The sequence below is a fragment of the Corythoichthys intestinalis genome, chromosome 13, assembly GCF_030265065.1.
Source record: "Corythoichthys intestinalis isolate RoL2023-P3 chromosome 13, ASM3026506v1, whole genome shotgun sequence".
In the NCBI taxonomy this organism is placed as follows: Eukaryota; Metazoa; Chordata; class Actinopteri; order Syngnathiformes; family Syngnathidae; genus Corythoichthys; species Corythoichthys intestinalis.
In genome coordinates this window covers 22,304,300-22,329,625 of record NC_080407.1, presented here as the reverse complement: position 1 = coordinate 22,329,625, position 25,326 = coordinate 22,304,300, and positions in this window count along the sequence as shown.

Here is a 25,326-nt window from a genome sequence, read left to right as displayed (position 1 = left end):
TTTGGTCAAAAATTGTAGGACTAGATACATTTTGAAACTTTTTTTTTTTTCACGGAAAATTGCCGTTTACGGACGAACGGAAAATTTTTCGGGGCCATTTGTAAAGTTTCCTGTGTCACGCGAAAATTCCGGTCGTGCCGATACTTGAACGGTGCCGATCGGTCTAACGGTTCGGGCTGTGAAGCGCGCGTTTTTTTTCCATTCAAAATGAATAGGAAAGTTTTTGGCAAATTTCCGGGGAACCGTAAATTTTTGCCAAATTCTGTATACAACTTTTATGCCCCTCACCGTCCCGGAATTTTTGATGCCCAAATTATGTGATTTGGTCAAAAATTGTAGGACTAGATACATTTTGAAACTTTTTTTATTTTTCGGAAAATTGCCGTTTACGGGCGAACGGAAAATTTTTCGTGGCGGTTTGAAAAATTCCCATCGTCACGCGAAAATTCCGGTCGTGCCGATACTTGAACTGTGCCGATCGGTGCTACGGTTTGGGCTGTGCGTTGGCTCAAAAAAACGCGGAGAATAAGATGAATAAATAATAAGTACAATAAAGTTGCACAATAACAATACCTTGTTCTTTCTTTCAGAAAGACCAAGGTAATTACACACCTTGGTCTTTCCTCTGTGGAGATACAAATCTTAGCCCCACTCAGGTCTATCAATAGAATGGACCATAATGCCAGTCAATGGCACTAAACAAAGTAAAAGCCATTAGAAAAGATTGGGAGAATTGGACGTCCATGGCCGTCAATGGCGGCACCCTTCATAAGCGTCAATGGATTTGGAGAAGTTTGGGGGACACGTCCGATTGATATCTGGTCATTTTTTGTTGATTTGGGGGAAAAAAAAAATTCCCAATTAAAAATGAATGGGAAAAATTTTGGACGTCCATGGACGTCAATGGTATCAACTTACATAAGCGTCAATGGAATCCAAGTACATTGGCATCAATAAAATGAACAAACATGAAGAAATGCTAGTGGAAATGAATGGGAAGTTTGGACGTCCATGAACGTCAATGGCATCACCCTCCATAAGCGGCAATGCAATCGGGGACATTTGGGGGACACGTCCTAATGATATCTAGTCATTTTCTGTTGATTTGGGAAAAAAAAAAAAAATCCCATTGAAAATGAATGGGAAAAATTTTGGACGTCCATGGACGTCAATGGTATCAACTTACATAAGCGTCAATGGAATCCAAGTACATTGGCATCAATAGAATGAACAAACATGAAGAAATGCCTTTGGAAATGAATGGGAAGTTTGGACGTCCATGGACGTCAATGGCATCACCCCCCATAAGCGGCAATGCAATCGGGGACATTTGGGGGACACGTCCTAATAATATCTAGTCATTTTCTGTTGATTTGGGGAAAAAAAAAAATTTCCCATTGAAAATGAATGGGAAAAATTTTGGACGTCCATGGACGTCAATGGTATCAACTTACATAAGCGTCAATGGAATCCAAGTACATTGGCATCAATAGAATGAACAAACATGAAGAAATGCCATTGGAAATTAATGGGAAGTTTGGACGTCCGTGGACGTCAATGGCATCACCCTCCATAAGCAGCAATGCAATCGGGCACATTTGGGGGAAACGTCCTATTGATATCTAGTCATTTTCTGTTGATTTGGGGAAAAAAAAAAAATTCCCATTGAAAATGAATGGGAAAAATTTTGGACGTCCATGGACGTCAATGGTATCAACTTACATAAGCGTCAATGGAATCCAAGTACATTGGCATCAAAAGAATGAACAAACATGAAGAAATGCCATTGGAAATGAATGGGAAGTTTGGACATCCCTGGACGTCAATGGCATCACCCTCCATAAGCAGCAATGCAATCGGGGACATTTGGGGGACAGGTCCTATTGATATCTAGTCATTTTCTGTTGATTTGGGGAAAAAAAAAATTTCCCATTGAAAATGAATGGGTAAAATTTTGGACGTCCATGGACGTCAATGGCAGCACCCCCCATAAGCGTCAATGGAATTGGGGACGTTTGGGATATACGTCCTATTGATATCTGGTCATTTTCTGTTGATTTGGAGAAATTTAGTTTTTTCCCCATTGAAAATGAATGGGAAAAATTTTGGACGTCCATGGACGTCAATGGTATCAACTTACATAAGCGTCAATGGAATCCAAGTACATTGGCATCAATAAAATGAACAAACATGAAGAAATGGCTTTGGAAATGATTGGGAAGTTTGGACGTCCATGGACGTCAATGGCATCACCCCCCATAAGCGGTAATGCAATCGGGGACATTTGGGGGACACGTCCTAATGATATCTAGTCATTTTCTGTTGATTTGGGGAAAAAAAAAAAATTCCCATTGAAAATGAATGGGAAAAATTTTGGACGTCCATGGACGTCAATGGTATCAACTTACATAACCGTCAATGGAATCCAAGTACATTGGCATCAAAAGAATGAACAAACATGAAGAAATGCCATTGGAAATGAATGGGAAGTTTGGACGTCCCTGGACGTCAATGGCATCACCCTCCATAAGTAGCAATGCAATCGGGGACATTTGGGGGACAGGTCCTATTGATATCTAGTCATTTTCTGTTGATTTGGGGAAAAAAAAAAATTTCCCATTGAAAATGAATGGGAAAAATTTTGGACGTCCATGGACGTCAATGGTATCAACTTACATAAGCGTCAATGGAATCCAAGTACATTGGCATCAATAAAATGAACAAACATGAAGAAATGCCATTGGAAATGAATGGGAAGTTTGGACGTCCCTGGACGTCAATGGCATCACCCTCCATAAGTAGCAATGCAATCGGGGACATTTGGGGGACAGGTCCTATTGATATCTAGTCATTTTCTGTTGATTTGGGGAAAAAAAAAAATTTCCCATTGAAAATGAATGGGTAAAATTTTGGACGTCCATGGACGTCAATGGCAGCACCCCCCATAAGCGTCAATGGAATTGGGGACGTTTGGGATATACGTCCTATTGATATCTGGTCATTTTCTGTTGATTTGGAGAAATTTAGTTTTTTCCCCATTGAAAATGAATGGGAAAAATTTTGGACGTCCATGTAAGTCAATGGCGGCACCCTTCATAAGCGTCAATGGAATTGGGGAAGTTTGGGGGACACGTCCTATTGATATCTGGTCATTTTCTGTTGATTTGGGGTAATTTTGTTTTTTCCCCATTGAAAATGAATGGGAAAAATTTTGGACGTCCATGGCAGTCAATGGCATCGACATCTATATAGTCAGTTGAATCCAAGTACATTGGCATCAGTAGATTCGACATGCATGGCCGTCAATGGCATCAATGCAATGTAAATTCCATTGGAAATCCCATTGGAAGTGAATGGGACTTTTCCCATTCGAAATGAATGGGATAGTTTTTGGCAAATTTCCGAGGAAGCGTAATTTTTTTCCAAATTCTGTATACAACTTTTATGCCCCTCACCGTCCCGGAATTTTTGATGCCCAAATTATGTGATTTGGTCAAAAATTGTAGGACTAGATACATTTTGAAACTTTTTTTTTTTTCACGGAAAATTGCCGTTTACGGACGAACGGAAAAATTTTCGGGGCCATTTGTAAAGTTTCCTGTGTCACGCGAAAATTCCGGTCGTGCCGATACTTGAACGGTGCCGATCGGTCTAACGGTTCGGGCTGTGAAGCGCGCGTTTTTTTTCCATTCAAAATGAATAGGAAAGTTTTTGGCAAATTTCCGGGGAACCGTAAATTTTTGCCAAATTCTGTATACAACTTTTATGCCCCTCACCGTCCCGGAATTTTTGATGCCCAAATTATGTGATTTGGTCAAAAATTGTAGGACTAGATACATTTTTAAACTTTTTTTATTTTTTGGAAAATTGCCGTTTACGGGCGAACGGAAAATTTTTCGTGGCGGTTTGAAAAATTCCCATCGTCACGCGAAAAATCCGGTCGTGCCGATACTTGAACGGTGCCGATCGGTGCTACGGTTTGGGCTGTGCGTTGGCTCAAAAAAACGCGGAGAATAAGATGAATAATAATAATAACTAGAAACTGCAATTTCGGGAGAAATTACACACCTTGGTCTTTCCTCTGTGGAGATACAGATCTTAGCCCCACTCAGGTCTATCAATAGAATGGACCATAATGCCAGTCAATGGCACTAAACAAAGTAAAAGCCATGAGAAAAGATTGGGAGAATTGGACGTCCATGTCCGTCAATGGCAGCACCCTCCATAAGCGTCAATGCAATCGGGGACATTTGGGGGACACGTCCTAATGATATGTAGTCATTTTTTGTTGATTTGGGGGGAAAAAAAAATTCCCATTGAAAATGAATGGGAAAAATTTTGGACGTCCATGGACGTCAATGGTATCAACTTACATAAGTGTCAATGGATTCCAAGTACATTGGCATCAATAGAATGAACAAACATGAAGAAATGCCATTGGAAATGAATGGGAAGCTTGGACGTCCATGAACGTCAATGGCATCACCCTCCATAAGCAGCAATGCAATCGGGGACATTTGGGGGACACGTCCTATTGATATCTAGTCATTTTCTGTTGATTTGGGGAAAAAAAAAAAATTCCCATTGAAAATGAATGGGAAAAATTTTGGACATCCATGGACGTCAATGGTATCAACTTACATAAGCGTCAATAGAATCCAAGTACATTTGCATCAATAGAATGAAAAAACATAATTAAATGGCATTAGAAATGAATGGGAAATTTGGACGTACATGGCCGTCAATGGCGGCGCCCTTCATAAGCGTCAATGGAATTGGACTAGTTTGGGGGACACGTCCTTTTGATATCAGGTCGTTTTTTTGTTGATTTGGGGGGAAAAAAAATTCCCATTGAAAATGAATGGGAAAAATTTTGGACGTCCATTGACGTCAATGGTATCAACTTACAATGGAATCCAAGTACATTGGCATCAATAGAATGAAAAAACATAATTAAAAATAAATGGGAAATTTGGACGTCCATGGACGTCAATGGCATCACCCTCCATAAGTGTAAATGGAATTGGGGAAGTTTGGGGGACACGTCCTATTGATATCTAGTCATTTTCTTTTGATTTTTGGAAGAAAAAAAAATTCCAATTGAAAATGACTTTGATGCGGGAGGTCGTAGGATCGAACCTCTGTCAATACCAAGTTAGCTTTTGTCAATGCCTGTATCACATACATGATAACTTTATATACATATCACACAACACTGCATTTAGCAGATGGATAGCTCAGTGTTAATATCGCTGACCTTGGTACGAGAGGATGGTGGTTCGATCCCCGGTCAGTGTCCTACTTTATGCGTATACCTCAGAGTGGATTGGACGTCGCCGACGTCAAAAGAGCGGATGACGCCAACGTCCATCGAGAGGACGGCGCCGACGATCAACGAACGGATGGTGACGACGTCCAACGAGCAAACGGCGCCGACGTCAAAAGTTAGCGCGAGAGGCTGACGTCACCGACGTCAAAAGAGCAGATGATGCCGACATCCCACGTGGGACAGTGACAACGTTCAACAAGCAAACGTCAAAAGTGCAGAATGCGATGTCCAAGACGTCAAAAGAGCAGATGACGCCGACGTCCCCGACGATCAACAAACGGATGGTGACGACGTCCAACGAGCCAACGGCGCCGACGTCAAAAGTTAGCGTGAGAGGTCGACGTCATCGACATCAAAAGAGCAGATGACGCCGACATCCCATGTGGGACAGTGACAACGTTCAACAAGCAAAAGTCAAAAGTGCAGAATACGATGTCCAACGAGCGGACGTCACCGACGTCCAAGACCTCAAAAGAGCAGATGACGCCGACGTCCATCGAGCGCACGGTGCCGACATCTCACGTGGAACAGTGACGACGTTCAACAAGCAAACGTCAAAAGTGCAGAATGCGCCGTCTAACGAGCGGACGTCACCGACGTCCAAAGTGCAGAATGCGCCGTCCAACGAGCGGACATCACCGACTTCCAAACTGCTGACGGCGCCGACGTCCAACGAGCGGACGTCACCGACGTCCAAAGTGCTGACGCTGCCGACGTCCATCAAGCGGACGGTGCCGACGTCCAACGTGGGACAATGACGACGTTCAACAAGCAAACGTCAAAAGTGCAGAATGCGCCATCTTACGTCCAACGAGCGGATGGTGACGATGTCAAAAGAGTGGACGACGCCGACGTCCAAAGTTTGGCGACGTCCAACGAGCGGACGTCACCAACGTCCAAGACGTCAAAAGAGCAGATGACGCCGACGTCCATCGAGAGGACGGTGCCGACATCTCACGTGGAACAGTGACGACGTTCAACAAGCAAACGTCAAAAGTGCAGAATGCGCCGTCCAACGAGTGGACGTCACCGACGTCCAAAGTGCTGACGCTGCCGACGTCCATCGAGCGGACGGTGCCGACGTCCAACGTGGGACAATGACGACGTTCAACAAGCAAACGTCAAAAGTGCAGAATGCGCCGTCTTACGTCCAACGAGCGGATGGTGACGATGTCAAAAGAGTGGACGACGCCGACGTCCAAAGTTTGGCGACGTCCAACGAGCGGACGTCACCGACGTCCTAATTGCTGTCGCTGCCGACGTCCAAAGTGCTGACGCTGCCGACATCCAACATAAAGACGGCGCCGACTTCCAACGAGCGGACGGCGCCGACGTCCAATGAGCGGACGGTGATGACGTCCAACTAGCAAACGTCGCCGACGTCCAACATGCGGATGACGCTGACGTCCAGTCGACGAAGTCCAACGTGCGGATGACGCCGACGTCCCATAAATTCCCATTGAAAATGAATGGGAAAAATTTTGGACGTCCATGGACGTCAATGGTATCAACTTACATAGGCGTCAATGGAATCCAAGTACATTGGCATCAATAAAATGAAAAAACATAATTAAATGCCATTAGAAATGAATGGGAAATTTGGACGTCCATGGACGTCAATGGTATCAACTTAAATAAGCGTCAATGGATACCAAGTACATTGGCATCAATAGAATGAACAAACATGAAGAAATGCCATTGGAAATGAATGGGAAGTTTGGACGTCCGTGGACGTCAATGGCATCACCCTCCATAAGCAGCAATGCAATCGGGCACATTTGGGGGACACGTCCTATTGATATCTAGTCATTTTCTGTTGATTTGGGGAAAGAAAAAAAATTCCCATTGAAAATGAATGGGAAAAATTTTGGACGTCCATGGACGTCAATGGTATCAACTTACATAAGCGTCAATGGAATCAAAGTACATTGGCATCAAAAGAATGAACAAACATGAAGAAATGCCATTGGAAATGAATGGGAAGTTTGGACGTCCCTGGACGTCAATGGCATCACCCTCCATAAGCAGCAATGCAATTGGGGACATTTGGGGGACAGGTCCTATTGATATCTAGTCATTTTCTGTTGATTTGGGGGAAAAAAAAAAATTCCCATTGAAAATGAATGGGTAAAATTTTGGACGTCCATGGACGTCAATGGCAGCACCCCCCATAAGCGTCAATGGAATTGGGGACGTTTGGGATATACGTCCTATTGATATCTGGTCATTTTCTGTTGATTTGGAGAAATGTAGTTTTTTCCCCATTGAAAATGAATGGGAAAAATTTTGGACGTCCATGTAAGTCAATGGCGGCACCCTTCATAAGCGTCAATGGAATTGGGGAAGTTTGGGGGACACGTACTATTGATATCTGGTCATTTTCTGTTGATTTGGGGTAATTTTGTTTTTTCCCCATTGAAAATGAATGGGAAAAATTTTGGACGTCCATGGCAGTCAATGGCATCGACATCCATATAGTCAATTGAATCCAAGTACATTGGCATCAGTAGATTCGACATGCATGGCCGTCAATGGCATCAATGCAATGTAAATTCCATTGGAAATCCCATTGGAAGTGAATGGGACTTTTCCCATTCGAAATGAATGGGATAGTTTTTGGCAAATTTCCGAGGAAGCGTAATTTTTTTCCAAATTCTGTATACAACTTTTATGCCCCTCACCGTCCTGGAATTATGGATGCCCAAATTGTGTGATTTGGTCAAAAATTGTAGGACTAGATACATTTTGAAACTTTTTTTTTTTTCCGGAAAATTGCCGTTTACGGGCGAAGGGAAAATTTTTCGGGTCCGTTTGAAAAATTCCCATCATTGCGCGAAAATTCCGGTCGTGCCGATATTTGAACGGTGCCGATCGGTCAAACGGTTCGGGCTGTGCAGCGTGCATTTTTTTTTCATTCAAAATGAATAGGAAAGTTTTTGGCAAATTTCCGGGGAACCGTAAATTTTTGCCAAATTCTGTATACAACTTTTATGCCCCTCATCGTCCCGGAATTTTTGATACCCAAATTATGTGATTTGGTCAAAAATTGTAGGACTAGATACATTTTTTAACTTTTTTTTTTTTTCGGAAAATTGCCATTTACGGGCGAACGGAAAATTTTTCGGGGGATTTTGAAAAAGTCCCTGCGTCGCGCGAAAAATCCGGTCGTGTCAATACTTGAATGGTGCCGATCGGTGGTATGGTTCGGGCTGCGCGGCGCGCCGAAAAAACGCGGAGAATAATTTGATGATATAATAATAATAATAACTAGAAACTGCAATTTCGGGAGAAATTACACACCTTGGTCTTTCCTCTGTGGAGATACAAATCTTAGCCCCACTCAGGTCTATCAATAGAATGGACCATAATGCCAGTCAATGGCACTAAACAAAGTAAAAGCCATTAGAAAAGATTGGGAGAATTGGACGTCCATGGCCGTCAATGGCATCACCCTCCATAAGCGGCAATCCAATCAGGGACATTTGGGGGACACGTCCTAATGATATTTAGTCATTTTCTGTTGATTTGGGAAAAAAAAAAAAAATTCCCATTGAAAATGAATGGGAAAAATTTTGGACGTCCATGGACGTCAATGGTATCAACTTACATAAGCGTCAATGGAATCCAAGTACATTGGCATCAATAGAATGAACAAACATGAAGAAATGCCATTGGAATTAATGGGAAGTTTGGACGTCCATGAACGTCAATGGCATCACCCTCCATAAGCGGCAATGCAATCGGGGACATTTGGGGGACACGTCCTAATGATATCTAGTCATTTTCTGTTGATTTGGGGAAAAAAAAAAAATTCCCATTGAATATGAATGGGAAAAATTTTGGACGTCCATGGACGTCAATGGTATCAACTGACATAAGCGTCAATGGAATCCAAGTACATTGGCATCAATAAAATGAACAAACATGAAGAAATGCCATTGGAAATGAATGGGAAGTTTGGACGTCCATGAACGTCAATGGCATCACCCTCCATAAGCGGCAATGCAATCGGGGACATTTGGGGGACACGTCCTAATGATATCTAGTCATTTTCTGTTGATTTGGGAAAAAAAAAAAAAATCCCATTGAAAATGAATGGGAAAAATTTTTGACGTCCATGGACGTCAATGGTATCAACTTACATAAGCGTCAATGGAATCCAAGTACATTGGCATCAATAGAATGAACAAACATGAAGAAATGCCTTTGGAAATGAATGGGAAGTTTGGACGTCCATGGACGTCAATGGCATCACCCCCCATAAGCGGCAATGCAATCGGGGACATTTGGGGGACACGTCCTAATGATATCTAGTCATTTTCTGTTGATTTGGGGAAAAAAAAAATTTCCCATTGAAAATGAATGGGAAAAATTTTGGACGTCCATGGACGTCAATGGTATCAACTTACATAAGCGTCAATGGAATCCAAGTACATTGGCATCAATAGAATGAACAAACATGAAGAAATGCCATTGGAAATTAATGGGAAGTTTGGACGTCCGTGGACGTCAATGGCATCACCCTCCATAAGCAGCAATGCAATCGGGCACATTTTGGGGGAAACGTCCTATTGATATCTAGTCATTTTCTGTTGATTTGGGGGAAAAAAAAAATTTCCCATTGAAAATGAATGGGAAAAATTTTGGACGTCCATGGACGTCAATGGTGTCAACTTACTTAAGCGTCAATGGAATCCAAGTACATTGGCATCAAAAGAATGAACAAACATGAAGAAATGCCATTGGAAATGAATGGGAAGTTTGGACGTCCCTGGACGTCAATGGCATCACCCTCCATAAGCAGCAATGCAATCGGGGACATTTGGGGGACACGTCCTATTGATATCTAGTCATTTTCTGTTGATATGGGGAAAAAAAAAAATTTCCCATTGAAAATGAATGGGAAAAATTTTGGACGTCCATGGACGTCAATGGCAGCACCCTCCATAAGCGTCAATGGAGTTGGGGACGTTTGGGATATACGTCCTATTGATATCTGGTCATTTTCTGTTGATTTGGAGAAATTTAGTTTTTTCCCCATTGAAAATGAATGGGAAAATTTTTGGACGTCCATGGAAGTCAATGGTGGCACCCTTCATAAGCGTCAATGGAATTGGGGAAGTTTGGGGGACACGTCCTATTGATATCTGGTCATTTTCTGTTGATTTGGGGAAATTTTGTTTTTTCCCCATTGAAAATGAATGGGAAAAATTTTGGACGTCCATGGCCGTCAATGGCATCGACATCCATATAGTCAATTGAATCCAAGTACATTGGCATCAGTAGATTCGACATGCATGGCCGTCAATGGCATCAATGCAATGTAAATTCCATTGGAAATCCCATTGGAAGTGAATGGGAACTTTTCCCATTCGAAATGAATGGGATAGTTTTTGGCAAATTTCCGAGGAAGCGTAATTTTTTTCCAAATTCTGTATACAACTTTTATGCCCCTCACCGTCCCGGAATTTTTGATGGCCAAATTATGTGATTTGGTCAAAAATTGTAGGACTAGATACATTTTGAAAGTTTTTTTTTTTTCACGGAAAATTGCCGTTTACGGACGAACGGAAAAATTTTCGGGGCCATTTGTAAAGTTTCCTGTGTCACGCTAAAATTCCGGTCGTGCCGATACTTGAACGGTGCCGATCGGTCTAACGGTTCGGGCTGTGAAGCGCGCGTTTTTTTTCCATTCAAAATGAATAGGAAAGTTTTTGGCAAATTTCCGGGGAACCGTAAATTTTTGCCAAATTCTGTATACAACTTTTATGCCCCTCACCGTCCCGGAATTTTTGATGCCCAAATTATGTGATTTGGTCAAAAATTGTAGGACTAGATACATTTTGAAACTTTTTTTGTTTTTCGGAAAATTGCCGTTTACGGGCGAACGGAAAATTTTTCGTGGCGGTTTGAAAAATTCCCATCGTCACGCGAAAATTCCGGTCGTGCCGATACTTGAACTGTGCCGATCGGTGCTACGGTTTGGGCTGTGCGTTGGCTCAAAAAAACGCGGAGAATAAGATGAATAAATAATAAGTACAATAAAGTTGCACAACAACATAACCTTGTTCTTTCCTTCAGAAAGACCAAGGTAATAAGAAGAACAACTAGAAACTGCAATTTCGGGAGAAATTACACACCTTGGTCTTTCCTCTGTGGAGATACAGATCTTAGCCCCACTCAGGTCTATCAATAGAATGGACCATAATGCCAGTCAATGGCACTAAACAAAGTAAAAGCCATTAGAAAAGATTGGGAGAATTGGACGTCCATGTCCGTCAATGGCAGCACCCTCCATAAACGTCAATGCAATCGGGGACATTTGGGGGACACGTCCTATTGATATCTAGTCATTTTCTGTTGATTTGGGGGGGGGAAAAAAATTCCCATTGAAAATGAATGGGAAAAATTTTGGACGTCCATGGACGTCAATGGTATCAACTTACATAAGCGTCAATGGAATCCAAGTACATTGGCATCAATAGAATGAACAAACATGAAGAAATGCCATTGGGATTTAATGGGAAGTTTGGACGTCCATGAACGTCAATGGCATCACCCTCCATAAGCGGCAATGCAATCGGGGACATTTGGGGGACACGTCCTAATGATATCTAGTCATTTTCTGTTGATTTGGGGAAAAAAAAAAAATTCCCATTGAAAATGAATGGGAAAATTTTTGGACGTCCATGGACGTCAATGGTATCAACTTACATAAGCGTCAATGGAATCCAAGTACATTGGCATCAATAGAATGAACAAACATGAAGAAATGTCTTTGGAAATGAATGGGAAGTTTGGACGTCCCTGGACGTCAATGGCATCACCCCCCATAAGCGGCAATGCAATCGGGGACATTTGGGGGACACTTCCTAATGATATCTAGTCATTTTCTGTTGATTTGGGGAAAAAAAAAAATTTCCCATTGAAAATGAATGGGAAAAATTTTGGACGTCTATGGACGTCAATGGTATCAACTTACATAAGCGTCAATGGAATCTAAGTACATTGGCATCAATAGAATGAACAAACATGAAGAAATGCCATTGGAATAAATGGGAAGTTTGGACGTCCCTGGACGTCAATGGCATCACCCTCCATAAGCAGCAATGCAATTGGGGACATTTGGGGGACACGTCCTATTGATATCTAGTCATTTTCTGTTGATTTGGGGAAAAAAAAAAATTCCCATTGAAAATGAATGGGTAAAATTTTGGACGTCCATGGACGTCAATGGCAGCACCCCCCATAAGCGTCAATGGAGTTGGGGACGTTTGGGGTATGCGTCCTATTGATATCTGGTCATTTTCTGTTGATTTGGAGAAATTTAGTTTTTTCCCCATTGAAAATGAATGGGAAAAATTTTGGACGTCCATGTAAGTCAATGGCGGCACCCTTCATAAGCGTCAATGGAATTGGGGAAGTTTGGGGGACACGTCCTATTGATATCTGGTCATTTTCTGTTGATTTGGGGTAATTTTGTTTTTTCCCCATTGAAAATGAATGGGAAAAATTTTGGACGTCCATGGCAGTCAATGGCATCGACATCCATATAGTCAATTGAATCCAAGTACATTGGCATCAGTAGATTCGACATGCATGGTCGTCAATGGCATCAATGCAATGTAAATTCCATTGGAAATCCCATTGGAAGTGAATGGGAACTTTTCCCATTCGAAATGAATGGGATAGTTTTTGGCAAATTTCCGAGGAAGCGTAAGTTTTTTCCAAATTCTGTATACAACTTTTATGCCCCTCACCGTCCCGGAATTTTTGATGCCCAAATTATGTGATTTGGTCAAAAATTGTAGGACTAGATACATTTTGAAACTTTTTTGTTTTTCACGGAAAATTGCCGTTTACGGACGAACGGAAAAATTTTCGGGGCCATTTGTAAAGTTTCCTGTGTCACGCGAAAATTCCGGTCGTGCCGATACTTGAACGGTGCCGATCGGTCTAACGGTTCGGGCTGTGAAGCGCGCGTTTTTTTTCCATTCAAAATGAATAGGAAAGTTTTTGGCAAATTTCCGGGGAACCGTAAATTTTTGCCAAATTCTGTATACAACTTTTATGCCCCTCACCGTCCCGGAATTTTTGATGCCCAAATTATGTGATTTGGTCAAAAATTGTAGGACTAGATACATTTTGAAACTTTTTTTATTTTTCGGAAAATTGCCGTTTACGGGCGAACGGAAAATTTTTCGTGGCGGTTTGAAAAATTCCCATCGTCACGCGAAAATTCCGGTCGTGCCGATACTTGAACTGTGCCGATCGGTGCTACGGTTTGGGCTGTGCGTTGGCTCAAAAAAACGCGGAGAATAAGATGAATAAATAATAAGTACAATAAAGTTGCACAATAACAATACCTTGTTCTTTCTTTCAGAAAGACCAAGGTAATAAAGTTGCACAATAACAATACCTTGTTCTTTCTTTCAGAAAGACCAAGGTAATAATAATAAGTACAATAAAGTTGTAGAATATCATTACCTTGTTCTTTCCTTTGGAAAGACCAAGGTAATAATAATTATAATAATAAAGTTGCACAATAACAATACCTTGTTCTTTCCCTTGGAAAGACCAAGGTAATAATAAGGCGAATAAAGTTGCAGAATAACAATACCTTGTTCTTTCCATAGGAAAGACCAAGGTAATAAATAAATAAATAAAGAAGTACAATAAAGTTGTACAACAACATAACCTTGTTCTTTCCCTTGGAAAGACCAAGGTAATAATAATAAAGTTGTAGAATAACATAACCTTGTTCTTTCTTTCAGAAAGACCAAGGTAATAAAAAAAAGTACAATAAAGTTGTACAACAACATAACCTTGTTCTTTCCCTTGGAAAGACCAAGGTAATAATAATAAAAAGTACAATAAAGTTGTACAACAACATAACCTTGTTCTTTCCCTTGGAAAGACCAAGGTAATAATAATAACTAGAAACTGCAATTTCGGGAGAAATTACACACCTTGGTCTTTCCTCTGTGGAGATACAGATCTTAGCCCCACTCAGGTCTATCAATAGAATGGATCATAATGCCAGTCATTGGCAAAAAACAAAGTAAAAGCCGTTAGAAATGAATGGGAGAATTGGACGTCCATGGACGTCAATGGCGGCACCTTTCATAATTGTTAATGGAATCGGGGAAGTTTGGGGGACACGTCCTAATGATATCTAGTCATTTTCTGTTGATTTGGGAAAAAAAAAAAATTCCCATTGAAAATGAATGGGAAAAATTTTGGACGTCCATGGACGTCAATGGTATCAACTTACATAAGCGTCAATGGAATCCAAGTACATTGGCATCAATAAAATGAACAAACATGAAGAAATGCCATTGGAAATGAATGGGAAGTTTGGACGTCCATGAACGTCAATGGCATCACCCTCCATAAGCGGCAATGCAATCGGGGACATTTGGGGGACACGTCCTAATGATATCTAGTCATTTTCTGTTGATTTGGGAAAAAAAAAAAATTCCCATTGAAAATGAATGGGAAAAATTTTGGACGTCCATGGACGTCAATGGTATCAACTTACATAAGCGTCAATGGAATCCAAGTACATTGGCATCAATAGAATGAACAAACATGAAGAAATGCCTTTGGAAATGAATGGGAAGTTTGGACGTCCATGGACGTCAATGGCATCACCCCCCATAAGCGGCAATGCAATCGGGGACATTTGGGGGACACGTCCTAATGATATCTAGTCATTTTCTGTTGATTTGGGGAAAAAAAAAAAATTCCCATTGAAAATGAATGGGAAAAATTTTGGACGTCCATGGACGTCAATGGTATCAACTTACATAACCGTCAATGGAATCCAAGTACATTGGCATCAAAAGAATGAACAAACATGAAGAAATGCCATTGGAAATGAATGGGAAGTTTGGACGTCCCTGGACGTCAATGGCATCACCCTCCATAAGCAGCAATGCAATCGGGGACATTTGGGGGACAGGTCCTATTGATATCTAGTCATTTTCTGTTGATTTGGGGAAAAAAAAAAATTTCCCATTGAAAATGAATGGGTAAAATTTTGGACGTCCATGGACGTCAATGGCAGCACCCCCCATAAGCGTCAATGGAATTGGGGACGTTTGGGATATACGTCCTATTGATATCTGGTCATTTTCTGTTGATTTGGAGAAATTTAGTTTTTTCCCCATTGAAAATGAATGGGAAAAATTTTGGACGTCCATGTAAGTCAATGGCGGCACCCTTCATAAGCGTCAATGGAATTGGGGAAGTTTGGGGGACACGTCCTATTGATATCTGGTCATTTTCTGTTGATTTGGGGTAATTTTGTTTTTTCCCCATTGAAAATGAATGGGAAAAATTTTGGACGTCCATGGCAGTCAATGGCATCGACATCTATATAGTCAGTTGAATCCAAGTACATTGGCATCAGTAGATTCGACATGCATGGCCGTCAATGGCATCAATGCAATGTAAATTCCATTGGAAATCCCATTGGAAGTGAATGGGACTTTTCCCATTCGAAATGAATGGGATAGTTTTTGGCAAATTTCCGAGGAAGCGTAATTTTTTTCCAAATTCTGTATACAACTTTTATGCCCCTCACCGTCCCGGAATTTTTGATGCCCAAATTATGTGATTTGGTCAAAAATTGTAGGACTAGATACATTTTGAAACTTTTTTTTTTTTCACGGAAAATTGCCGTTTACGGACGAACGGAAAAATTTTCGGGGCCATTTGTAAAGTTTCCTGTGTCACGCGAAAATTCCGGTCGTGCCGATACTTTAACGGTGCCGATCGGTCTAACGGTTCGGGCTGTGAAGCGCGCGTTTTTTTTCCATTCAAAATGAATAGGAAAGTTTTTGGCAAATTTCCGGGGAACCGTAAATTTTTGCCAAATTCTGTATACAACTTTTATGCCCCTCACCGTCGCGGAATTTTTGATGCCCAAATTATGTGATTTGGTCAAAAATTGTAGGACTAGATACATTTTTAAACTTTTTTTATTTTTCGGAAAATTGCCGTTTACGGGCGAACGGAAAATTTTTCGTGGCGGTTTGAAAAATTCCCATCGTCACACGAAAAATCCGGTTGTGCCGATACTTGAACGGTGCCGATCGGTGCTACGGTTTGGGCTGTGCGTTGGCTCAAAAAAACGCGGAGAATAAGATGAATAACTAGAAACTGCAATTTCGGGAGAAATTACACACCTTGGTCTTTCCTCTGTGGAGATACAAATCTTAGCCCCACTCAGGTCTATCAATAGAATGGACCATAATGCCAGTCAATGGCACTAAACAAAGTAAAAGCCATTAGAAAAGATTGGGAGAATTGGACGTCCATGGCCGTCAATGGCGGCACCCTTCATAAGCGTCAATGGATTTGGAGAAGTTTGGGGGACACGTCCGATTGATATCTGGTCATTTTTTGTTGATTTGGGGGAAAAAAAAAATTCCCAATTAAAAATGAATGGGAAAAATTTTGGACGTCCATGGACGTCAATGGTATCAACTTACATAAGCGTCAATGGATACCAAGTACATTGGCATCAATAGAATGAACAAACATGAAGAAATGCCATTGGAAATGAATGGGAAGTTTGGACGTCCGTGGACGTCAATGGCATCACCCTCCATAAGAGGCAATGCAATCGGGGACATTTGGGGGACACGTCCTATTGATATCTAGTCATTTTCTGTTGATTTGGGGGAGAAAAAAAAAATTCCCATTGAAAATGAATGGGAAACTTTTTGGACGTCCATGGACGTCAATGGTATCAACTTACATAAGCGTCAATGGAATCCAAGTACATTGGCATCAATAGAATGAACAAACATGAAGAAATGCAATTGGAAATAAAAAGGAAGTTTGGACGTCCGTGGACGTCAATGGCATCACCCTCCATAAGAGGCAGTGCAATCGGGGACTTTTGGGGGACACGTCCTATTGATATCTAGTCATTTTCTGTTGATTTGGGGAAAAAAAAAAATTTCCCATTGAAAATGAATGGGAAAAATTTTGGACGTCCATGGACGTCAATGGTATCAACTTACATAAGCGTCAATGGAATCCAAGTACATTGGCATCAATAGAATGAACAAACATGAAGAAATGCCATTGGGATTTAATGGGAAGTTTGGACGTCCATGAACGTCAATGGCATCACCCTCCATAAGCGGCAATGCAATCGGGGACATTTGGGGGACACGTCCTAATGATATCTAGTCATTTTCTGTTGATTTGGGGAAAAAAAAAAAATTCCCATTGAAAATGAATGGGAAAATTTTTGGACGTCTATGGACGTCAGTGGTATCAACTTACATAAGCATCAATGGAATCTAAGTACATTGGCATCAATAGAATGAACAAACATGAAGAAATGCCATTGGAATAAATGGGAAGTTTGGACGTCCCTGGACGTCAATGGCATCACCCTCCATAAGCAGCAATGCAATTGGGGACATTTGGGGGACACGTCCTATTGATATCTAGTCATTTTCTGTTGATTTGGGGAAAAAAAAAATTTCCCATTGAAAATGAATGGGAAAAATTTTGGACGTCCATGGACGTCAATGGTATCAACTTACATAAGCGTCAATGGAATCCAAGTACATTGGCATCAATAGAATGAACAAACATGAAGAAATGGCTTTGGAAATGATTGGGAAGTTTGGACGTCCATGGACGTCAATGGCATCACCCCCCATAAGCGGTAATGCAATCGGGGACATTTGGGGGACACGTCCTAATGATATCTAGTCATTTTCTGTTGATTTGGGGGAAAAAAAAAATTTCCCATTGAAAATGAATGGGAAAAATTTTGGACGTCTATGGACGTCAATGGTATCAACTTACATAAGCGTCAATGGAATCTAAGTACATTGGCATCAATAGAATGAACAAACATGAAGAAATGCCATTGGAATAAATGGGAAGTTTGGACGTCCCTGGACGTCAATGGCATCACCCTCCATAAGCAGCAATGCAATTGGGGACATTTGGGGGACAGATCCTATTGATATCTAGTCATTTTCTGTTGATTTGGGGAAAAAAAAAAAATTTCCCATTGAAAATGAATGGGTAAAATTTTGGACGTCCATGGACGTCAATGGCAGCACCCCCCATAAGCGTCAATGGAGTTGGGGACGTTTGGGGTATACGTCCTATTGATATCTGGTCATTTTCTGTTGATTTGGAGAAATGTAGTTTTTTCCCCATTGAAAATGAATGGGAAAAATTTTGGACGTCCATGTAAGTCAATGGCGGCACCCTTCATAAGCGTCAATGGAATTGGGGAAGTTTGGGGGACACGTCCTATTGATATCTGGTCATTTTCTGTTGATTTGGGGTAATTTTGTTTTTTCCCCCCATTGAAAATGAATGGGAAAATTTTTGGACGTCCATGGCAGTCAATGGCATCGACATCCATATAGTCAATTGAATCCAAGTACATTGGCATCAGTAGATTCGACATGCATGGCCGTCAATGGCATCAATGCAATGTAAATTCCATTGGAAATCCCATTGGAAGTGAATGGGACTTTTCCCATTCGAAATGAATGGGATAGTTTTTGGCAAATTTCCGAGGAAGCGTAATTTTTTTCCAAATTCTGTATACAACTTTTATGCCCCTCACCGTCCCGGAATTTTTGATGCCCAAATTGTGTGATTTGGTCAAAAATTGTAGGACTAGATACATTTTGAAACTTTTTTTTTTTCCCGGAAAATTGCCGTTTACGGGCGAAGGGAAAAATTTTCGGGTCCGTTTGAAAAATTCCCATCGTTGCGCGAAAATTCCGGTCGTGCCGATATTTGAACGGTGCCGATCGGTCAAACGGTTCGGGCTGTGCAGCGTGCGTTTTTTTTTCATTCAAAATGAATAGGAAAGTTTTTGGCAAATTTCCGGGGAACCGTAAATTTTTGCCAAATTCTGTATACAACTTTTATGCCCCTCATCGTCCCGGAATTTTTGATACCCAAATTATGTGATTTGGTCAAAAATTGTAGGACTAGATACATTTTTTAACTTTTTTTTTTTTTCGGAAAATTGCCATTTACGGGCGAACGGAAAATTTTTCGGGGGATTTTGAAAAAGTCCCTGCGTCGCGCGAAAAATCCGGTCGTGTCAATACTTGAATGGTGCCGATCGGTGGTACGGTTCGGGCTGCGCGGCGCGCCGAAAAAACGCGGAGAATAATTTGATGATATAATAATAATAATAACTAGAAACTGCAATTTCGGGAGAAATTACACACCTTGGTCTTTCCTCTGTGGAGATACAGATCTTAGCCCCACTCAGGTCTATCAATAGAATGGATCATAATGCCAGTCATTGGCAAAAAACAAAGTAAAAGCCGTTAGAAATGAATGGGAGAATTGGACGTCCATGAACGTCAATGGCATCACCCTCCATAAGCGGCAATGCAATCGGGGACATTTGGGGGACACGTCCTAATGATATCTAGTCATTTTCTGTTGATTTGGGAGAAAAAAAAAAATCCCATTGAAAATGAATGGGAAAAATTTTGGACGTCCATGGACGTCAATGGTATCAACTTACATAAGCGTCAATGGAATCCAAGTACATTGGCATCAATAGAATGAACAAACATGAAGAAATGCCTTTGGAAATGAATGGGAAGTTTGGACGTCCATGGACGTCAATGGCATCACCCCCCATAAGCGGCAATGCAATCGGGGACATTTGGGGGACACGTCCTAATGATATCTAGTCATTTTCTGTTGATTTGGGGAAAAAAAAAATTTCCCATTGAAAATGAATGGGAAAAATTTTGGACGTCCATGTACGTCAATGGTATCAACTTACATAAGCGTCAATGGAATCCAAGTACATTGGCATCAATAGAATGAACAAACATGAAGAAATGCCATTGGAAATTAATGGGAAGTTTGGACGTCCGTGGACGTCAATGGCATCACCCTCCATAAGCAGCAATGCAATCGGGCACATTTGGGGGAAACGTCCTATTGATATCTAGTCATTTTCTGTTGATTGGGGGAAAAAAAAAAAAATTCCCATTGAAAATGAATGGGAAAAATTTTGGACGTCCATGGACGTCAATGGTATCAACTTACATAAGCGTCAATGGAATCCAAGTACATTGGCATCAAAAGAATGAACAAACATGAAGAAATGCCATTGGAAATGAATGGGAAGTTTGGACGTCCCTGGACTTCAATGGCATCACCCTCCATAAGCAGCAATGCAATCGGGGACATTTGGGGGACAGGTCCTATTGATATCTAGTCATTTTCTGTTGATTTGGGGAAAAAAAAAAATTTCCCATTGAAAATGAATGGGTAAAATTTTGGACGTCCATGGACGTCAATGGCAGCACCCCCCATAAGCGTCAATGGAATTGGGGCGTTTGGGATATACGTCCTATTGATATCTGGTCATTTTCTGTTGATTTGGAGAAATTTAGTTTTTTCCCCATTGAAAATGAATGGGAAAAATTTTGGACGTCCATGTAAGTCAATGGCGGCACCCTTCATAAGCGTCAATGGAATTGGGGAAGTTTGGGGGACACGTCCTATTGATATCTGGTCATTTTCTGTTGATTTGGGGTAATTTTGTTTTTTCCCCATTGAAAATGAATGGGAAAAATTTTGGACGTCCATGGCCGTCAATGGCATCGACATCCATATAGTCAATTGAATCCAAGTACATTCGCATCAGTAGATTCGACATGCATGGCCGTCAATGGCATCAATGCAATGTAAATTCCATTGGAAATCCCATTGGAAGTGAATGGGACTTTTCCCATTCGAAATGAATGGGATAGTTTTTGGCAAATTTCCGAGGAAGCGTAATTTTTTTCCAAATTCTGTATACAACTTTTATGCCCCTCACCGTCCCGGAATTTTTGATGCCCAAATTATGTGATTTGGTCAAAAATTGTAGGACTAGATACATTTTGAAACTTTTTTTTTTTTCACGGAAAATTGCCGTTTACGGACGAACGGAAAATTTTTCGGGGCCATTTGTAAAGTTTCCTGTGTCACGCTAAAATTCCGGTCGTGCCGATACTTGAACGGTGCCGATCGGTCTAACGGTTCGGGCCGTGAAGCGCGCATTTTTTTTCCATTCAAAATGAATAGGAAAGTTTTTGGCAAATTTCCGGGGAACCGTAAATTTTTGCCAAATTCTGTATACAACTTTTATGCCCCTCACCGTCCCGGAATTTTTGATGCCCAAATTATGTGATTTGGTCAAAAATTGTAGGACTAGATACATTTTGAAACTTTTTTTTTTTTCCGGAAAATTGCCGTTTACGGGCGAACGGAAAATTTTTCGGGGCCGTTTGAAAAATTCCCATCGTCGCGCGAAAATTCCGGTCGTGCCGATACTTGAACGGTGCCGATCGGTGGTACGGTTCGGGCTGTGCGGCGCGCCGAAAAAAACGTCAACAATTATTGAATAATAATAATAAATAAAGAAAAAGTACAATAAAGTTGTACAATAACATAACCTTGTTCTTTCCCTTGGAAAGACCAAGGTAATAATAATAACAAGAAACTGCAATTTCGGGAGAAATTACACCTTGGTCTTTCCTCTGTGGAGATACAAATCTTAGCCCCACTCAGGTCTATCAATAGAATGGACCATAATGCCAGTCATTGGCACTAAACAAAGTTAAAGCCATTAGAAAAGATTGGGAGAATTGGACGTCCATGTCCGTCAATGGCAGCACCCTCCATAATTGTTAATGGAATCGGGGAAGTTTGGGGGACACGTCCTATTGGTATGTAGTCATTTTCTGTTGATTTGGGAAAAAAAAAAAATTTCCCATTGAAAATGAATGGGAAAAATTTTGGACGTCCATGGACGTCAATGGTATCAACTTACATAAGCGTCAATGGAATCCAAGTACATTGGCATCAATAAAATGAACAAACATGAAGAAATGCCATTGGAAATGAATGGGAAGTTTGTACGTCCATGAACGTCAATGGCATCACCCTCCATAAGCGGCAATGCAATCGGGGACATTTGGGGGACACGTCCTAATGATATCTAGTCATTTTCTGTTGATTTGGGGAAAAAAAAAAATCCCATTGAAAATGAATGGGAAAAATTTTGGACGTCCATGGACGTCAATGGTATCAACTTACATAAGCGTCAATGGAATCCAAGTACATTGGCATCAATAGAATGAACAAACATGAAGAAATGCCTTTGGAAATGAATGGGAAGTTTGGACGTCCATGGACGTCAATGGCGGCACCTTTCATAATTGTTAATGGAATCGGGGAAGTTTGGGGGACACGTCCTAATGATATCTAGTCATTTTCTGTTGATTTGGGGAAAAAAAAAAATTACCATTGAAAATGAATTGGAAAAATTTTGGACGTCCATGGACGTCAATGGTATCAACTTACATAAGCGTCAATAGAATCCAAGTACATTGGCATCAATAGAATGAACAAACATGAAGAAATGCCATTGGAAATGAATGGGAAGTTTGGACGTCCATGGACGTCAATGGCATCACCCTCCATAAGCGGCAAAGCAATCGGGGACATTTGGGGGACACGTCCTAATGATATCGAGTCATTTTTTGTTGATTTGGAAAAAAAAAAAAATTCCCATTGAAAATGAATGGGAAAAATTTTGGACGTCCATGGACGTCAATGGTGTCAACTTACATAAGCGTCAATGGAATCCAAGTACATTGGCATCAATAGAATGAACAAACATGAAGAAATGCCATTGGAAATGAATGGGAAGTTTGTACGTCCATGGACGTCAATGGCATCACCCTCCATAAGCGGCAATGCAATCGGGGACATTTGGGGGAAACGTCCTAATGATATCTAGTCATTTTCTGTTGATTTGGGGAAAAAAAAAAAATTCCCATTGAAAATGAATGGGAAAAATTTTGGACGTCCATGGACGTCAATGGTATCAACTTACATAAGCGTCAATGGAATCCAAGTACATTGAAATCAATAGAATGAACAAACATGAAGAAATGCCATTGGAAATGAATGGGAAGTTTGGACGTCCATGGACATCAATGGCATCACCCTCCATAAGCGGCAATGCAATCGGGGACATTTGGGGGACACGTCCTAATGATATCTAGTCATTTTCTGTTGATTTGGGGAAAAAAAAAAATTACCATTGAAAATGAATTGGAAAAATTTTGGACGTCCATGGACGTCAATGGTATCAACTTACATAAGCGTCAATAGAATCCAAGTACATTGGCATCAATAGAATGAACAAACATGAAGAAATGCCATTGGAAATGAATGGGAAGTTTGGACGTCCATGGACGTCAATGGCATCACCCTCCATAAGCGGCAAAGCAATCGGGGACATTTGGGGGACACGTCCTAATGATATCGAGTCATTTTTTGTTGATTTGGAAAAAAAAAAAATTCCCATTGAAAATGAATGGGAAAATTTTTGGACGTCCATGGACGTCAATGGTGTCAACTTACATAAGCGTCAATGGAATCCAAGTACATTGGCATCAATAGAATGAACAAACATGAAGAAATGCCATTGGAAATGAATGGGAAGTTTGGACGTCCATGGACGTCAATGGCATCACCCTCCATAAGCGGCAATGCAATCGGGGACATTTGGGGGAAACGTCCTAATGATATCTAATCATTTTCTGTTGATTTGGGGAAAAAAAAAAAATTCCCATTGAAAATGAATGGGAAAAATTTTGGACGTCCATGGACGTCAATGGTATCAACTTACATAAGCGTCAATGGAATCCAAGTACATTGAAATCAATAGAATGAACAAACATGAAGAAATGCCATTGGAAATGAATGGGAAGTTTGGACGTCCATGGACATCAATGGCATCACCCTCCATAAGCGGCAATGCAATCGGGGACATTTGGGGGACACGTCCTAATGATATCTAGTCATTTTCTGTTGATCTGGGGAAAAAAAAAAATTCCCATTGAAAATGAATGGGGAAAATTTTGGACGTCCATGGACGTCAATGGTATCAACTTACATAGGCGTCAATGGAATCCAAGTACATTGGCATCAATAGAATGAAAAAACATGATTAAAAGCCATTAGAAATTAATGGGAAATTTGGACGTCCATGGCCGTCAATGGCATCACCCTCCATAAGAGGCAATGCAATCGGGGACATTTGGGCGACACGTCCTATTGATATCTAGTCATTTTCTGTTGATTTGGGGAAAAAAAAAAATTCCCATTGAAAATGAATGGGAAAAATTTTGGACGTCCATGGACGTCAATGGTATCAACTTACATAAGCGTCAATGGAATCCAAGTACATTGGCATCAATAGAATGAACAAACATGAAGAAATGCCATTGGAATTGAATGGGAAGTTTGGACGTCCATGGACGTCAATGGAATCACCCTCCATAAGCGGCAATGCAATCGGGGACATTTGGTGGACACGGCCTAATGATATCTAGTCATTTTCTTTTTATTTTGGGAAAAAAAAAAATTCCTATTGAAAATGAATGGGAAAAATTTTGGACGTCCATGGACGTCAATGGCAGCACCCCCCATAAGCGTCAATGGAGTTGGGGACGTTTGGGGTATACGTCCTATTAATATCTGGTCATTTTCTGTTGATTTGGGGAAATGTAGTTTTTTCCCCATTGAAAAAGAATGGGAAAAATTTTGGACGTCCATGGACGTCAATGGCAGCACCCCCTATAAGCCTCAATGGAGTTGGGGACGTTTGGGGGACACGTCCTCTTGATATCTGGTCATTTTCTGTTGATTTGGGGAAATGTAGTTTTTTCCCCATTTAAAATGAATGGGAAAAATTTTGGACGTCCATGGCCGTCAATGGCATCGACATCCATATAGTCAATTGAATCCAAGTACATTGGCATCAATAGATTCGACATGCATGGCCGTCAATGGCATCACTGCAATGTAAAAAAAAAAAAAAATTCAATTGGAAATCCCATTGGAAGTGAATGGGAAATGTTCTCATTAGAAATGAATGGGAAAGTTTTTGGCAAGTTTCTGGG